Here is a 19,266-nt window from a genome sequence, read left to right on the forward strand (position 1 = left end):
AATTGTTGAATGTAATATCTGAAAATGATTTCAGAGTGTGAAAACATTTTATACACTTTGCAAATCAAATGTATTCGGCTGGAAGGGGCTAACTAGCTTACGTTGCTGGCTGTATCTTGCATGTTCTTAATACTTAAGAGTTAGATGGTTTAATGTTTGGTTTCTTAGATAGCATGCAGGTGCAACTACACTAATACACCTCAGTAAATGCCCTCCCTTAACTTAATGTGAATTTTCAAGTTTGCCACATGATATGATATTTTCTGCTGATGGCAGAATAGTAAGAAAGCTAATAGGTATTTTCCCTTTAGGTATTGTCTGCTTCCAGTCACACCTAGAGTTAATTAACATAAAAAGTTCACCTGGAATTTATCCAAAAAGAAAAGGGAAACAGTAAAATTGCAAGCAAAAATCTCTTACAAATTTGGGCTTGAAGCCAGTTTTTCGGTAATACCGTAATTAGTTCATTTTACTGACAAAGGAAAAACCCAAACAAGGGAAAAATAGACAGGCATGCATAGCCATTAGTGTGGGGTCACTGATTCTATAGACAAGCACCCAAGTGACTTGGTGGACCTCATCACATCCCTATGAGATATGACCTTGGGTCTGGACCCTCTTTGCCTATAAATTATACTGTTTAATAATACACAGTTTCTGGAGAAATTCCACACCCTCCTTTCATTTTACTATGAACCTAACACTGCCCTAAAATGTTGTCTTAAAATTGTGTTTTAAATGCACAGTTCTGCTATATAAAAGACATTGTTAGGAGAATGAAAAGACAAGCCATAGACTGGGAGAAAATATTTGCAGAACACATATATAATAAAGAACCAGTACTTAGGGCTTCCCTGGTGGCACAGTGGTTGAGAGTCCGCCTGCCGATGCAGGGGACACGGGATCGTGATCCGGTCCGGGAAGATCCCACATGCCGCGGAGCGGCTGGGCCCGTGAGCCATGGCCGCTGGGTCTGTGCGTGCGGAGCCTGTGCTCCGCAGTGGCAGTGGCCACAACAGTGAGAGGCCCGCGTACCAAAAAAAAAAAAAAAAAGAACCAGTACCTAAACTATACAAAGAAATCTTAAAACTCAACAATAACAAAATGAACAACTCAATTTAAAAATGAACAACAGATTTGAACAGACTCTCCACCAAAGAAGATATACAGATGGCAAATAAGCATATGAAAAGATCCTCAATATTATATGTCATTAGCAAATTGCATATTAAAACAGCAATGCAATACTACTACACATCTATCAGAATAGGTAACATCCAAAAAATTAACACCAAATTCTGGCAAGGGTGTGAAACAATAGAAACTCTTAGTCATTGCTGCTAGGAAAGTTTGGAAGACAGTTTGATAGTTTCTTGCAGAACTAAATATACTCTTACCATATGATCGAGCAGTTGTGCTTGCATTACCCAAATTGGTTGAAAATTTATGTCCACACAAAAACCTGTACTGAAATTTTACAGCAACTTTATTTATAATTGCCAAAATTTGAAAGTAACCAAGATATCCTTCAACAGGACATGAATGGGTAAGGAAGCTATGGTATATCCAAACAGTGGGATATTCAACAGTAAAAAGAAAAGAGCCACCAAGCCATGAAAAAACAAACAAACATGGAGGAACCTTAAATGCACATTGCTAAGTGAAAGAAGCCAATCTGAAAAGGCAACATACTGTATGATTTCCATTATTTTTTTTACATCTTTTTTTTTTATTTGATTAAACACAGATGAAAACTGAAGATAGGCAAATAAAGAGGGGAAAAAAGATGAGAAGTGATCACTAATTGGATGAGTAGAGCGGTATTTATTTTACTTTATTTATCTTTTTATACAGCAGATTCCTATTATCTATTTTATACATATTAGTGTATGTATGTCAATCCCAATCTCCCAATTTATCACACCACCACCACTCCCCGCCACTTCCCCCCTTGGTGTCCATACATTTGTTCTCTGCATCTGCATCTCAATTTCTTTTTACCTCTTTATTGGAGTATAATTGCTTTACAATGTTGTGTTAGTTTCTGCTGTACAACAAAGTGAATCAGCTATATGTATACAGATATCCCCTCCCTCTTGCATCTCCCTCCCACCCTCCCTATCCCACCCCTCTAGGTGGTCACAAAGCACCAAGCTGATCTCCCTGTGCTATGTGGCTGCTTCCCACTAGCTATCTATTTTACACATGGTAGTGTATATATGTTAATGCTACTCTCTCAATTCATCCCAGCTTCCCCTTACGACATTCTAGAAAAGGCAAAACTATGAAGACAGAAAAAAAAAATCATTGGTTGCCAGGGATTTGAAGAAACTTGGGAGGGTGGGGTGTAATGAATAGGTAGAGCACAGAGGATTGTTAAGGCAGTGTAACTGCTCTCTATGATGCTGTAATGAAATACATTTTAAGATTGGGATTGAAAACAAGTGTCATTTTCTTTGTGGGAAATTGAAGTCACCTGGGTTTTGTGCCTAGCTTCCTATCCATTTTTATTTAGGAGGCCTCATCAATAATGGCACTCAGGAATGAAGGGGATGTATCTTGTTTTCTAGCCATTTTCACATGTTCCAGCTTCTTCATTTCATACTGTTAGAAAACAATGGCAAAATCTTCTAATAAAATATTTACATAAGGTTACAATGCTTTTAGTTGTGGTTAATCTTCATGAGCAGTGAGGGGAGAAGAAAATAGTTTTACTTTAACTCCTGTATAATATTCACTTATTCATTTGGAAACTTAATGAAGTTTCAAGCACTTATGTGCCTCGACCTTAGGAAACATTGTTATGAACTTTTGTCCTCTCCTTCTTTTCTATGACCTTTTTTTGATTACAGATTTTCCTTTTCTAATTTTCAACCTAATTAAACTCTGCAAGCACTACTTAAATACCCACTATATACAAGATCAAAAGCACATAGAAATGTATCTTTATCCTCAAGTGGAATACAATATTGCAGGAAGAAAAATACACACATATATCACCTAAAATATAATAAATAATGGTAAGTTCCCCCACTTACCATTTAGAGGTAAAACAAAATGATATGAAAGCAAGAATGTATATGGATTGCATGATAAAGAGTGAGAAGGAATCACAGCAGGGGGCATAGAAATTGGACAACGTATTTTAAAAAATAGTTACAAAGGGTAGGAAATTTCAGGAAGTAAGAAGGAAATGATTAATGGGTTAAACTTTATTTTGCCATTATATAGTTCTTTAAAGGCATTAGTGAATTTGCATCTTTGTTTAGAATTGTGTGGATCGTATTTTTTTATTATTAATTTTGTCCTTGGTTCAATTTGGGGATTAGGGATATGCCAGCATCACATACCAGACTGAGAAAATTTCTACCTTTTTCTATCATCTGGAACACTAAATAACACTGGAATTAACTTTACTTGAAAGTTTGATAGAACTTTCCCTTTAAGTTAACTAAGCCAATTTCCATAATTTTATTTATTTATTTTAATTTATTTTATTTATTGTTTTTGGCTGCATTGGGTCTTCGTTGATGAGCATGGGCTTTTCTCTGATTGTGGAGAGCAGGGGCTACTCTTCGTTGTGGTGCACGGGCTTCTCATTGCAGTGGCTTCTCTTGTTGCGGAGCATGGGCTCTAGGCACGTGGGCTTCAGTAGTTGTGGCATGTGGGTTCAGTAGTTGTGGCTCGCGGGCTCTAGAGTGCAGGCTCAGTAGTTGTGGCACACGGGCTTAGTTGCTCCGCAGCATGTGGGATCTTCCTGGACCAGGGCTCGAACCCGTGTCCCCTGCATTGGCAGGCGGATTCTTAACCACTGCACCACCAGGGAAGCCCCCAATTTCCATAATTTTAGATCAAACTACAATACTTTAAAATATCTTCTGATTTTTGGCTCCTTAAGCTTGACATATTTTATTCTATTTTTGGTACTTTGCATTTTCTTAGAAATTATCCATTTGATCTAAAAATATAAAATTCCAAATATGTTGGTATAATAGTCAAGATAAAATTCTCCAATCCTTTTTTTTTTTTTTAAATAACCGTCTATTTAACATCTTTCTCTTTCCAAGCATTGCATTTCCTCTCCTAACCCAATTATTTTTACGGTCTTTTTTTTTTCTTTCTTTTTGGCTCTTGCTTTAATTAGTTCAGTTTGCTATTTGAATTTTATTATTGTCTATTTTCTATCTCATTCCTTTCTGCTTTTCTCCCTATTAATTTAGACATTCTACTTTCTTAGGATTTATTCTTGTGCTTTGATTGCTTTGTTAAATTGAATTCTTAGTTTACATACTTTCATTCTTTTTCTTTCCAAAAAATGTATTTAAAGCTGGACGATTTCTTCTCCGTATCAGTTTGATCACACTCCACAATTCCTAACTTCTAGTCCTATCCCTGTTGTCTGTAATTAAATAGCTTGGAGTTTTGAATTTGATAAACTCTATATTTTTAGAAATTTATTTTAAATATAGTGCATAGACCTTGTTGTTGATTATAACTTGATTTCATAATAGCGAATAGTGATTGCATAATTTGGGGGGTTTAATGAGGTAGTCTTTATGGCTCAATGCAGGGTCAGTTTCTGTGATTATTCATCAGGTTTTGAAAATAATATGCAATCTCTTTTGGATGTTTGTTTTTATGGATGCTTAAACTTCTTAATTGCATTATTTAAATCCACAGTATTCTTACTTAATTCTTCTCTACTCAGTCTATCCGTTGCCTAGAAACCTTTTTAAGTTTCCCAGACTGATCACTTTGTTTTTATATTCTTATATTTTCATCATTTTCTATTTCAGGTATTTCAAACTTGTACTGTACATAAACATTGATGAGTTTTATACTTTCTTGTTAGATTTTATATTCTATCAAGATGAAATATCTCTCTGGACTTTTAAATGCTTTTGATATCAAACCCTATTTTATGAAATAATATTGCCAAATCTGCTATTTTCAAGTATTTTCCAGGTACTAGTTTTTCTTCTCTGTTTTTGTCTTTCTCACCCTTTCTCCCTCACTTTCTCACTCTGTCTTCTTTTTTCCTTTCCATAAAATAATAAAACCTGTGGCAAAAATTATGCTAAAGGGAAAATGAAAGATTAATTTCATTAAAAAATTAACCAAAATGTCTTTTCTATCTTAAATTTATTTAAAATATTCTTCTAGAAATCTAGATCATGAATCTATATTTTATCCAAGCATTATGATTTCAGAAGAGTTGTAGCTATGATTCAAAGCCTTCTTCTAAAATAAAGGTAATTTTACAGAAAATTACCTGATTACCTTATACTTGCATTTTTTCTATCCTGATCAAATTCCAAGATCCAAATTTGTCAATTCTCTCACCTCTACTCTGAAGAAAACAGGCACACAATTTTTAATATTACAGAGTTAAAGCATGTATGGAAAAGAAAAAAAAATTGATCATTTTTTAAAGATTCAAGCCTTATTTTTAAAAATAAAGGGAAAGGAACTGAAATGCCAAGGCAATTAAAAACATACTGGTAACAGCACTGTTTGGGGCTGGTTTTCTCTCTCAAGAGGGTTTGCTGCTCCCTGTCGGTCTTTACAGAAATAGGATGAAAAAACAAAAATCACGCAAGCACACATACAAAGCATTTAAAAGCAAAACTAGAAGGGCTTGATTGTAAAATATTTCAAAAGGCAATTTATGTGATATATAAAATAACCTTTGTAGAGGGATTTGTGAGGTTCTAAAGCTGCCCCACTCTCTGGTCCCCATGGAGAAAGTAGGTGTGAGGGATCCCACCTTGTGAATTGCCTTGCTTTCTTACCTAATTGCATCCACAGACCGGGCTCCCTAACACTGACAACCATCTATACAGTCTGCACAAATTAGACTGTGTGATAGAAATTCCATACAAAAGTGCACAATAAAAGCACCTCATGTTGAAAGATGATTAAATAACTTTACAGGACATACAAAGGGCCGTATAAGAAACAAGAGAGGCAGCAGGTAAAAGAGAAGTTAATAAAGCCAAAGCGAGGATTGACACAAAAAGAGACAAGAAAACCAGAGAGAAAATGCAATTTAAAAGAAAAAGAGTTCCCTACTCTGTTCAGAATTCACGTGTTGAACAAGTAACAGACACCCAGCTAAGAGGGGGCATACGACGGTGCCACTAAGACTATTGTTACATCCTGAAAGGAATTCCATATCAACATGAGGCCTGTTTACAGGATTGGATCACTGAGACAATTCCCTATACATTGAAACTCCCAATTTATCCTTACAATAAAACCGGATTAGCTAAGCTGCCTGAAATTATGTTTTTTCCTTCCATGTGAAATGAAAAGTATTATTTTATATAATCTAATTTAAATCTACAAAGATATTTGTAGATTTGTATGCGTGGCAATGTCCTAAATATGATCATGCAAAGAGATCTGCCCCCGGGCTTCCCTGGTGGCGCAGTGGTTGAGAGTCCGCCTGCGGATGCAGGGGACATGGGTTCGTGCCCCGGTCCGGGAAGATCCCACATGCCATGGAGCAGCTGGGCCTGTGAGCCATGGCTGCTGAGCCTGTGTGTCCGGAGCCTTCAATAGGCAGTCTATTTTTTTTTTCAAATTTTATTTTAAAAATTTTTCCTGCTTTATTGAAATTTAATTGCTAAAAATTGTATATATTTAAGGTGTACAAATGTGATGATTTAATATATGTATACATTGTGAAATGATTACCATAATCAATTTAATTAACACATCCATCATTTCACATAGTTATCTTTTTTCTTTGTGATATGAGAATACTTAAGAGCTAGTCTTAGCAAATTTCAAGTGTACAATATAATATTATCAACTATAGTCACCATGCTATGAGTTAGATCCCCAGAACTTATTCATCTTATAAATGAAAGTTTGCACCCTTTGACCAGTAAGTCCTCATCTCCCTGTACTCCTAGCCCCTGGCATCCACCTTCCTACTCTCTGGTACTATGAGTTTGACCTCTTCAGATTCCACATGCAGTATTTTTCTTTCTGTGTCTTTGCATACTGTTCTCCAGATTCATCCATGTTGTCACAAATGTCAGAATTTCCTCCTTTTGATGACAGAATAATATTCCCATATATATACCACATTTAAAAAATATTATATATATATATATGTATGTATGGCATCTGCTTTTTCCATTCATATGTCAGTGGACACTTAGGTAGTTTTCATATCTTGGCTATTGTGAATAGCAGTGCAATGAACATGGGAGTATAGTTATCTCTTCAAGATACTGATGTTCTTTCCTTTAGATAAGTGCCCAGGAGTGGGATGGCTGGATCATATGGTAATTCTATTTTTAACTTTTTGAATACTGTTTTCCATAATGGCTGTACCAATTTACATTCTCACCAACAATGTACAAGGGTCCTCTTTCATTCACACCCTTATTGATACTTATTGTCTCTTGTCTTTTTGATAAGAGCCATCCTATCAGCTGTGAGGTGATATCTCATTGTGGTTTTGATGTGTATTTCCCTAATGATTAGTGATGTTGAGCACCTCTTCATATACCTCTTGACCATTTGTATGTCTTTGGGAAAAGGTCCAAATCAACTAATAAACTTTAAAGGTAGGTCATGTAAGGATCAAGATTTGGACATTTTAAGGGGCATTCTTATCTGACTTCTGTGCTCCTACCCAAGAAAGAAAGAAAGAAAGAGAGAGAGAGAGAGAGAGAGAGAAAGAGAGAGAGAGAGAGAGGGAGGGAGGGAGGGAGGGAGGAAGGAAGGAAGGAAGGAAGAAAGAAAGAAAGAAGGAAAAGAAAGAAAAGAAAAGAAAGAAAGGAAAAGAGAAAGTTATGGAAAATAATGGTTCATATGTACACATAATTGTGGTCCCAGAGAATAAATTTGAAAATGGAAGAGAAAAATTATCTTCAGATATATAATAAAAAGTAAACTTTCTGGTTTTATGCCAGTGCCATCCTGTTTTATGACTGTAGCTTTGTAGTATAGTCTGAAGGCCAGAAGCATGATACCTCCAGCTTTGTTCTTTGAAAATTGCTTGGTTATTTGGGGTGGACAGTCTCTTCAATAAGTGGTGCTGGGAAAACTGGAAAGCAACATGTAAAAGAATGAAATTAGAACATTTTCTCACAATATATACAGAAATAAACTCAAAATGGATTAAAGACCTAAATTTAAGACCAGAAGCCATAAAAGAAGAAAACATAGGCAGAAAACTCTTTGACATAAATTGTAGCAATAATTTTTTGGATCTGTCTCCTAGGGCAAAAGAAATAAAAGCAAAATTAAACAAATGGGACCTAATTAAACTTAAAAGCTTTTGCATAGCAAAGGAAACCATCAACATACGAAAAGACAACCTACTGAATGGGAGAAAATATTTGCAAGTGATATGACTTATAAGAGGTTAATAGCCAAAATATACAAACTTCATATAATTCAATATCAAAAAAACAGCCCAATCAAAAAATGGGCAGAAGACCTGAATAGACATTTTTCCAAAGAAAACATACGGATGGTAACAGCACATGAAAAGATGTTCAACATTGCTAATCATCAGGGAAATGCAAATCAAAACCACAATGAGATATCACCTCACATCTCTCAAGATGACTATCATCAAAAAGTCTACAAATAACAAATGTTGGAGAGGATGTAGAGAAAAGGGATCCTTTTACATTGTTGCTGGGAATGTAAATTGGTGTGGCCACTATGGAAAATAGCATGGAGGTTCCTCAAAGAACTAAAAATAGAACTACCATATGATCCAGCAATCTCACTCCTGAGCATATATCCGAAGAAAATGAAAGCACTGATTCGAAAATATACATGCACCCAATGTTTATAGCAACATTATTTACAGTTGCCAAGATATGAAAGCAAACTGAGTGTCCATCAACAGATTAATGGAAAAGAATATGTGGTATACATATACAATAGAATATTACTCAGCCATAGAAAAGAATCAAATTTGCAGCAACATGGATGGACTTGGAGGGCATTATGCTAAGTGAAATATGTCAGACAGAGAAAGATAAATACTGTGTGTTATCACTTATATGGGAAACATAAAAAAATAAAACACATGAATGAACACAGCAAAATAGAAACAGACTCACAGATACAGAAAACAAACTAGTGATTACCAGAAGGGAGAGGGAAGGGGGAAGGAGCACAATAGGGGTATGGGATTAAAAGATACAAACTACTATGCATAAAATATATAAACTACGAGGATGTATTGTACAGCACAAGGAATATAGCCAATATTTTACAAAAAACTAAATGGAGTATAATCTATAAAAATATTGAATCACTCTGCTGTACACCTGAAGCTAATATAATATTGTAAATCAACTATACTTCAATTTTAAAAGTAAATACATAAACTTTCTGAAATAAAGTTTTGCATTTTCATATTAAAAGAGGAAAAAATGGTAAAGAATAACTAATTCCAGAACGTGCACTTACTGATATTGGGTTAGAGGAAGAAAAATATTTTTATGAGAAGGAAAAATCAGGTATCTCAGAATGTTCCACTGAACTTCCAATTCAGCAAACTTTTGAGCAAAAGAAAAGTGTGAAGAGAGAATTTTATACCTATTCATTTTTTTTCTAAATGCATTAAGGAAATAGATATTCATTTTCAAGCACATATAATTCAGGGAACATAGGACCCATAAGCTCTTCTTGAAAAGAAGAATCTATTTTAAGGTGAAATCCAGTCAGCCTGGAGCAGGTATAAAACAAAGAACTCAGGAGAGGAATATATATGGTACATGGATTGGTGGTGAGCATTACATTGATTTACATATAAAACCACAACTAAACAACTCTGGGAACTGTGGTTACAGAACAGAGTGTAAAAATTATAAACCTTATTAAAAATAAAAATGTAACAAGATCAATAGTTTAGGAGAGTGAATGTGGAAGGAAGTGTAAGTAGATTGATTTCCTCATTTTTCATAATGAGACAGTAGAAATGTCTCTAGTCCTTAACTGACTCTCACCTCCTCCAATTTCCTTCATAGTCTTTGTTGTTGACTTGAGCAGAATCTCTCAGTAAATAATGTCTCTTATGAAAGCATTTTTTCCCTGAATTTCATCTATTCCTACAGATCTATATGAAGATTCAGGAGAAATAATTTGTATTTAAGTTCTTACCACAACTAAAAAAAAATTTTTAAAGGAGATAATACTCATCCTTAAATTTATTATTCATCCCAAAGAAAAGCACATAATGGTAAAGGAAGGATCTCAGGGCTTCTAGAAACCAATTCAGTTTTTTACAGTGTCCATTTTCATCAAAAGTCAATCATTGCTGAATCAAAAGATTACCTTTCAGGAAAGAAAAGCAATCCGTGGAATTAACCCCTATACAATGGTATGTTCCCTTGTTACTGACATCTGAGTCTGATATGATAAACATAAATCATTGTCTCTTGGCAATCCTTTTTATCATTGTCTCTTTGACATTTTGCTACACAAGTAGTCCTAAGTGACACTAATATCAACAGTTTACTACTCAACAATGAAATTATCTGGTAGAACATGAAACTAATTGACACTTTTTTTTTTCTAATCTATTACTGCTGGAGAGTAGAACTTTAGTAAATATTTCTACAATGATATCAGTATACTCTTATTTAACATAAGCATCTAGGAATTTTCTTAACCAAGGGAAGAACTCTATGCGTGACTATTCCTATGTCATCACTTTGGCTCTGGAGGACCACATTCCTGCCTGTAGACTTGAAAGAAAAATATAATTGCTAGTTCCTTGACTCAGCAGTTTGGCATGCAGACAGCTCCCTGAGAAGTGCAAACTATCCCTGGACATATCAGCACCCATATTTCTCAGCCTTCTTTCCTGCTTCCTTTTTTTATTTTTAGCTTTCACTAAAATTCTGTATTTTACTTATTTGTCTTATTTACTGTCTGTTTCCCCCACCAGTATATACACTCAATGATGGGAGGGCTTTATTTTTGTTTACTACTATGCTCCCAGATCCTAGAAATGTGACCATGACATATTTGGAGCTCACTAGTTATTGAATCAATAAATTGAATGCATGAATCTATAAGTTATAACCATATGTTATCTGCCATAAAAATATATTTTAGAAGGAAGGTATTATTTCCTGGAGTCATCACTTTAGTTTAGCCACATTACATTCAGAATGTGGCTTAAAAATTTAAGAATGTGCCTTAAATTTTTTGCATGCAAGTACTTACAAAAAAACTACATCTGCGGCCTTAAATCAATTCTGATATTGAAATGACTACTAAGAACTAGGATTTGTGCCAAGATATGTGCTCTAGCAACCAAAAAATATACTTTTCATTGGAAGTACACATTGGACAGATACAGTGATTTGACAGTGTTATTCTAGATGAAGATCTTTGTAATTCTCATTATTCCATCTCAAAATATATAAAAGTATTAGTAGGTTTATATTAAATTCTTCAGTAAAAATCACATTTTAAAAACTTCTCCTACCATAGGTGTTCCTAAACCATATTAAGTAGTCACATGTTAAGTGCAGAAAGACTCGTGTTGAAGTCCCAGTAGCTCAATTTACTAAAATTGTTAACTTACTGGAAATGAAGCTTACACACTGGATATGCAGACCTTGAAAAATTACCTAGTCACTAAAACTCATTTCTAAACTGTAAAATAGTGTAGAGATATCTAGTGTTTACCCACACCAATTCTTTTCTCATTTTGGTATGTAGTCAGATTATTTTTTTCTACCCCTATAATGGATCAGGACTGTATAACTGGTCCGTACCGACTGGCTATGAACATATGTTGCTTTGGCAACCGAGGAGTCCTCCTGTTTAAGATGGTGTAGCACAAGACAGCAAAGTCTCCCACAGTCTGGGCCCCTGAGTAATTATGTGTAGCAGAGCTTTCCATCCGCTAACCCATCCACTTATGAACTATAAACAAGAGATAAAACTCAGTGTATTAAGCCACTGGGAGTTGTATTTAATCTGTTATTGAGACATAATCAAAATCTTAAATAATATAGGTTTATAACACTGATATTTACCTCATAAAATTATTGAGTGAATATCCAATACATTTAAAGCAATAGGCTCAGCGCCTGAATAGCCCTTTTAAATCTTTGTGATTTATCATTATTATTATTATCATTATTGTTATTATTAGCTCTTTATTCCCTTAATCCTTTTAAAGTGGGCTCAGGAAGATAAGGGAAGAGAGGAGAAATGAGATTAAATAAGGAAGTCAATTTAAAAAGGACATTAAACTGAGCTTAACATTTATAGTGATGAAGATGACATACAGAACTTAGCTTCTATATCCAAAGTATTAGCTTACATTTCATTACATTAAACAAGACTTCCAAAATGAGTCAATTGTGAGAAACAAGAGGCAGAATCAATGTATGAAACGATGTATGAAACTATGTTCCAAAGAATCATTCAACTTATCAGCTTTAGTTAAAACAGCTACAAGGAAGTGAAATCATCTACACCCTCCCCTCACCCACACATAGAATATAGGTTAGAAATAAAAATCAGTTACTCAATTTTGTAGAAATAGACAAGCTTATTCTAAACTCTATATGGAAAAGCACAAACTCTAGAATAATTAAAACAATCTTGAAATGGAAGAATGAAATGGGAGGAATCACTGTTCCCAATGCCATGGTTTACAATTTAGCTACAGTAATCCAGACAGTATAGTATTGGCAGATTCTAAGATCAGTGAAACAGAAACAGGATAGAGAATCCAGAAACAGATCCACACAAATGCACCCAAGTGATTTTTGACAAAGATGCAAAAGCAATTCAACAGAGAAAGAAGAATCTTTTTAATAAATGGTGCTGCTACAATCAGACATCCATAGACCAAAAAAAAAAAAAAAAAATTACCTAGACCTACACCTCACATTTTATTTTAAACCTAATTTAAAATAAATTCTGGACAAATGTAAAATGTAAACTTATAAGACTTTCAGAAAAAACGTAGGAGAAAACTTCATGATTTAGGACTAGGCAAAAAAGATCTTAGACTTGACACTCAAAGCACAATAACAAGGAAAAACTGTAAAGTTGAATCTAATCAAAATCTGAAATATTTGCTCTGTGAAAGCTCCTGTTAAGAGGATGAAAAGACCAGTTACAGACTGGAGGAAGTATTTGCAAACCACATATCTGACAAAAGACTAGTATCTAGAATATATAAAGTACTCTCAAAACTCAAAAGTGAAAATAGGTACAAATGCAATTAGAAAATGGGCAAAAGACATGAACAGACATTTCACCAAAAAATATAGAGAAGACAAACATATGAAAAGATGTTCAATTTCATTAGCCATTAGAGAAATGCAAATTAAAGTTACAAGATATCCTAGAAACCTTTAAAAATAGTGTCAGCACCAAATGCTAATGAGGATGCAGAGAAACTGGATCCTCCATGTGTCACTGGTATGAATGCAAAAAGGCACAACAACTCTGGAAAGCAGGATGGCAGTTTCTTATAAAACTAACATGCAACTACCATAAGACTCACAGATTGTACTCTTTCGCGTGTATCCCAGAGAAATAAAACCACAAAAAAAGCCTTACACCAACGTCCATAGCAGCTTTATTCATGACAGCCAAAAGTTAGAAACAACTCAGATGACCTTCAATTGGTAAATAGTTAAATAAACTGTGATACATCCATACTGTAGCATATAACTCAATGCTAAGTTGATACAGATGACAACCTGGATGAATCTCTTGAGAACTATGCTGAGTAAAAAAAGCCAATCCCCAAAGGTTATACAGTGTATTATTCTTGGTATAATATTCTTTTAATGACAAAATTAAGAAAGAACAGCTGAGTAAAAAAAGCCAATCCCCAAAGGTTATACAGTGTATTATTCTTGGTATAACATTCTTTTAATGACAAAATTAAGAAAGAACAGATTAGTGGTTGTTAGTGGTGAAGAATGAGGTAGAGGGTGTGGTAAGGATGTGTGTTATAAAAGAGCAATATGAGAGTTCCTTTTGGTGTTGGAACTATAATACTAGTTCATACCTTGACTGTGGTGGTTTATACAGAAAACTACACATGTAATAAAATGGCATAGAACTATATATACACATGCATACACGACAAGTGAGAACAAGCAAAACGGGGTCTCTGAAGAAGATTAGTGGATTGTATATACATCAGTATCTTGGTTGTGATAGTTTATTACAGTTTTGCAAGATGTAATCTTTAGCCGAAACAGTTAAAGTTCATGACCTCTCTATTATTTCTGACAATTGCATGCAACTCTACAGTGATCTTAAAATTAAAAGTTTAATTAAAAGATGTTAACCCAAAGCACAAGAATGATATTCCTATCGCTAATATAGAAAGTTAAGAAAAAAGAAGCAATATTTTTAAGATTTTAAAGGAAAATAATCTTGAATCTAGAATTTTATGTTTGAATTCTCATTGAAATCTGATGACCTTCTCAGATATAACAGACTAAGAAAGATTATCATATTTTGACCTATTCTGGAAAACAAAAGACAACAATAATTTGAAGATCTAGTTTAGCAAAATCATAAAGGACTCCAAGAGAGGAAAGCATGAGATTAGACAAATTACTTAAGAAATATATCACAATAGCAATTATAACTGGAATCATTATTGCAAATGTTAGGAAAGTATTCCTTAAAAATAAAGGCATTAGATTAAAATCCCAGATGGTTCTTTATTTGATAAATAAGTATGTTTAAATCAGCCTTTTAAAAATTTTAGATCATCTTCTAAAGTAATTAAAATAAGATGAAGAGTATAAAGATCACTAGGGGAATCAAAAAGAACAGAGGAAATTCTAACAATTGATCAAAAAGCTGAAATAAAAAGAAAAATGTTAAATAATAAAGTGTAACAAAGAATATCAAATGTCACAAATAGAGAATAACAAATAGAGAATTATCACTAATCTAATAAATGTAAAACTATCAAATCACCATATTAAATAATATAGATTATCAAACAGGGTTAAAATATTCAGTTACATTCCCTTTACAAGTGATGCATCAAATCAGAAAGGTATAAAAAGGCTGAAAATAATGGAACTGAAACAGAAACAAGCCAATAGAAAAATGAACAGTTTACCAATGAAGAAAAAAGAATTAATGGCTAATAAGAATAATATAAGTAATATTTACCCTCACCTGCAAAATCAAACAAGGTTTACTTTTCTCATATTAGATTATACTGTTTTAAAAATAGTGTCTATTTTTTATAAAAGTGTGGGAACTTAGCTCTTTAATAAACTGTTATGAAATAAAATCAAAAGAGTATGTGTATATATTTTATGGATTTATAATTCACATTAGCATGTAATAGTCTCTATGAAATTTGCAGTTTAAAAAAAAAAACCTTTTGTGATATATTTAACTTCTTTACCAAACATTTTTGACCACAGGCCCCTTTGCTAAGCAAGATATATTAACATCCTGTAAAACAATTAAATCCAGGCTGCCTTAGTCAGTGGATTAGTGGAAAAAAAAAAAAAAATGTAGGTACATAGGTCTTCCTACCCCAGAACAAGTGACCACTAAAAAAGGAATAATAAATACAACCAAGTCATTTGAAAGAAAGGGAAAGCTTTTTATATGAAGACTCACAGCTCCTAGAGCATATCTTTCAGCTATCTCCCCTCCCCCACTGTTCCCCCAACTCTCATCCCAGTGTATCAGAACTCAGAACTTACCATTTTCAACTACATTTGAATTAAGAAATGCTATCACAGAGACTAAATAGATTAGAATTAATTCACATTCAATTTTCAGTTTCTCTTAAAACCATTGTTGCTTACTTTCCAAATATGAAAATGATTTACCTGTTTACCTTTTAAGATAGGCCTTGATATTTGCTATTTTTACAGAAAATTACTGGAAGTATTTTTCTGAGCATTTTAGTTAAGGCTAAGTTGTCTCTACCAACTGTCATGGAAAAATAGCCTATTCGTGTGCTATCAACCATATTACATCGGAATATAAAAATGTGATTTTTAACTAAGAATTTGTGTTTAATAGCAGAGACTGGTTTTTAGGTGAAACAAGCAGAATTATTTACTAATTTGATCACAGAATAAATATGCTGTTACAAGGTATGTCAGCAGGAAGTGAATTGGGAAAGGCCATTCCATGCCTAACAAAAATGTCATTGTGATCGCATCTGCAGAAATATGGTAATCTGTAAAATCTACTCTTCCAGAGAGCTGATCTCATCCAAATGCAGAAACCCAAGTGCAGAAAAGGGACTACACGTAGTCCCTTTCCCTAGACCTTATCAATGCGTCACCATTCCACAGACAGAGATGACTGACCTAGTGGGCTGGGGTTGTCCTTTACCTTCCTTTGGATGCTTGGTCTATGGTCTGAATGTTTGTGCCCCACTCCCACCCCCGATTCAAATGTTGCAATCCTAAAGCTAGAGTTGATGGGTATTAGGAGGTGGGACCATTGGGAGGTGCCATGGTCTTGAGAGTAGAGTCCTCATGAATGCGCTCCAGAGAGATCCGTTGCCCCTTTTAAGGAGTTGTCTTTCTTAATTGTTTATGTTTCCTTTTGGTTCTCAGTAGAACGCCCTTGAGCTGGCTGGACAGCTGGGGAGGAATAGAAAGGTAGTTGAACCCACCTCGGGTTTGCTCACTCATCATCAAATTCATAATCTTAAGTAGAGCTGGTCACCATAGGTCAGCACACTGGCTTGATACCATTCCACTGATTCTGCCTGCTCTTTTAAGAAGAGCTACCTTTTATTTAAGAACGATTGCTCAGCATGGCTTAGAAATAATAAACTTTACTGGGGAGCCAAGGTGGGTGATCTGTCCCTGGAAACCTGCTCTTTCAAAGTTTGGCTGTGTTTTATTGGAAAGTCTCAGAGTTGGTACTTGCTCTTCCAGATATAATCTTTCTCTAAATAACCACCCAATAATGTGTGGTTAGAGATGAGTGACAGGATGTAATGAGAACATTTGTTTGCTCAACCCCTGGACTTTTTCCTAAGGAGGAAATATAAACCTAAATAACTCATGTCACGCTACCGCCTCCCACACTGTTGATGATAATTGCCAATTTGCTGCCCCTCCAGCCATCCCAACAGGTTATTACGTACAGATTGTGGTATTATTTGCTGCCAGGATATCATTTTTAAAAATAAGTATAAACAACAGGAGGAAATTTTTAGCACACCAGAGAGTTCCTTTCCCCTTAAAAAGAACATAAGCTGCATCTCTCGTTTTTAATTAATCATATGCCAAGAGTAGACCCTAAAATTTCAAGTAGGATCAAAATGAGTGGCAAATGCTAAGACTGAAATAATTGCATAGAGTAAGAAATGGAAGTTCTTAGGATGAATTTTTTTGTGATTTAAGGCTAACGACAGAGTAATCAATTGATCATTTTTACTGACAAAAGACTAAAATTAAATGATACATTAATTAATTAGACTATAAGATAACAGTCTGTTTTGTTATGAGGTCAGGCTCCTGGATGTGGAGAGAAAAATATGAAATATGGCAAGCTATAAAAATTATTTATTAGCAACTAGGAGATTTTTAGTTAAATATTAAAGAATTACCTTGAAGTGTTTCCTTTTCCTCTTCAGAAGGCTGAAAGAATTCTATTTATCTTATTCCAATAGCCAGATTAATAATAAGCTATGTAACCAATACAGTGTACAGTGTACACCTTCTGCAGTGTAGCAATCTGCAGAAGGTGTAACTAGGAAAGAAAACACTATTACATCATAGAGCAAAAAGTAGCCTCTGTGCTGAATACAAAAGGAGGACTGGGGGTCCTTTCTGCTTCTTGAGAAATGCTTGGTTTTGATCATCTGTTTCCTCTAAGTCACAGAAGCAACAGAATAGTAACAATTTATAGTTCTAGATTTTCTCGGCGCTGGATCTATTTGTAAATATGAACTTCTCACAGTTTGTTCTAATATTTGTGGCAAGTGTTTTCTTACCCCCAAAATTACCACTAAGGTACCGTTTCAACTAAAGGTGGTTGAAAGAGCTCATGGCAATGGTACCGCAGCAACAGCAGCAAACCGCAAAACACTTTTCAGCCCTCATTCATGCTCCTGAGGGGGGGCACGGGTGTAGGTCAGGGTAGCCGTACTGATTTCTTAATGACACTTGATTACAATTTTCCCATGTATGTCTCTCCCCTCAAGACTGAGGGAGGCCCCTAATGTCCAGATCTTTTTTTTTTTTTAATTCTAGTTACCAAACATAGCATTTGATGTATAGTGGGTGATGAATAAAGTCTCCCTGAATTCAAGTCAGTTCAAACCACTACCCACTTTACTCACGATACAGGCTTTTAAAATAAAATAACTGAAATGATTTGTTTTCTGTGCATTTTCATCTACACAGCCCAAAACACACACAAACACACACCCCACCTCTGCTCTTTACAGCCCTCTGATATACTTTGAATTCAACTACTTATGCCCATTTGGTTCTCTCTTAAAGAATGAAATACATTCTGAATTGCTTAACAAATTGTAGTCACACCGCCTGCCGGCAAGCTTTGCCCAATCATTTGGCATTCCTATAGCGCTTTGGATTTGCTGAGGGCTTTTTTTTTTTTTAACATCTTTATTGGGGTATAATTGCTTTACAATGGTGTGTTAGTTTCTGCTTTACAACAAAGTGAATCTGTTATACATATACATATGTTCCCATATCTCTTCCCTCTTTGCTGAGGGCTTTATAATAATTTTTATTTTCTTGGCTATCATACTTCTGAGGAGTAATCATATTTCAAATGTACTTATTACCTTCTAATTGATTCTATACATTGATAAGGAGGAGAAATAAGGGATCACGTGAGATGTCCGTGAACAATATTAGTTTGAGAGTTTTTATTCAGAATATTAATATTTCAATGAAGTGGAAAACTTTGGAATAAATAGTATAATGTGAATTAAGTCATCATTACTTTCCTATAATTTAGATTTATTATTATTCATGTGAAACTGCTGGCTACCCAACTTTCTAAAGCCGATTTTCTGCCATATCAGACTTGTCAGTAAATCACTGATCCACTGATGATTTTTCAGGTTCTATGACATTTTTTTTTCTTTGTTTATATCACATCACTCTGGGTCCCTTGAGATAGTCACATTTTACCTTCAACTGAAGAGAGAATAAAAATCTGTATTTATAGAATATACATTTAGATTTTGGGGGGCTTTCAATAATTACAGTGTTTCAGAAATACATCAGCTATGAATCATGCTGCATTTAGCAA

Source organism: Delphinapterus leucas, chromosome 14 (assembly GCF_059928025.1).
Source record: "Delphinapterus leucas isolate spDelLeu-1000000601 "Yukka" chromosome 14, BTC_Dleu_Yukka2, whole genome shotgun sequence".
In the NCBI taxonomy this organism is placed as follows: domain Eukaryota; kingdom Metazoa; phylum Chordata; class Mammalia; order Artiodactyla; family Monodontidae; genus Delphinapterus; species Delphinapterus leucas.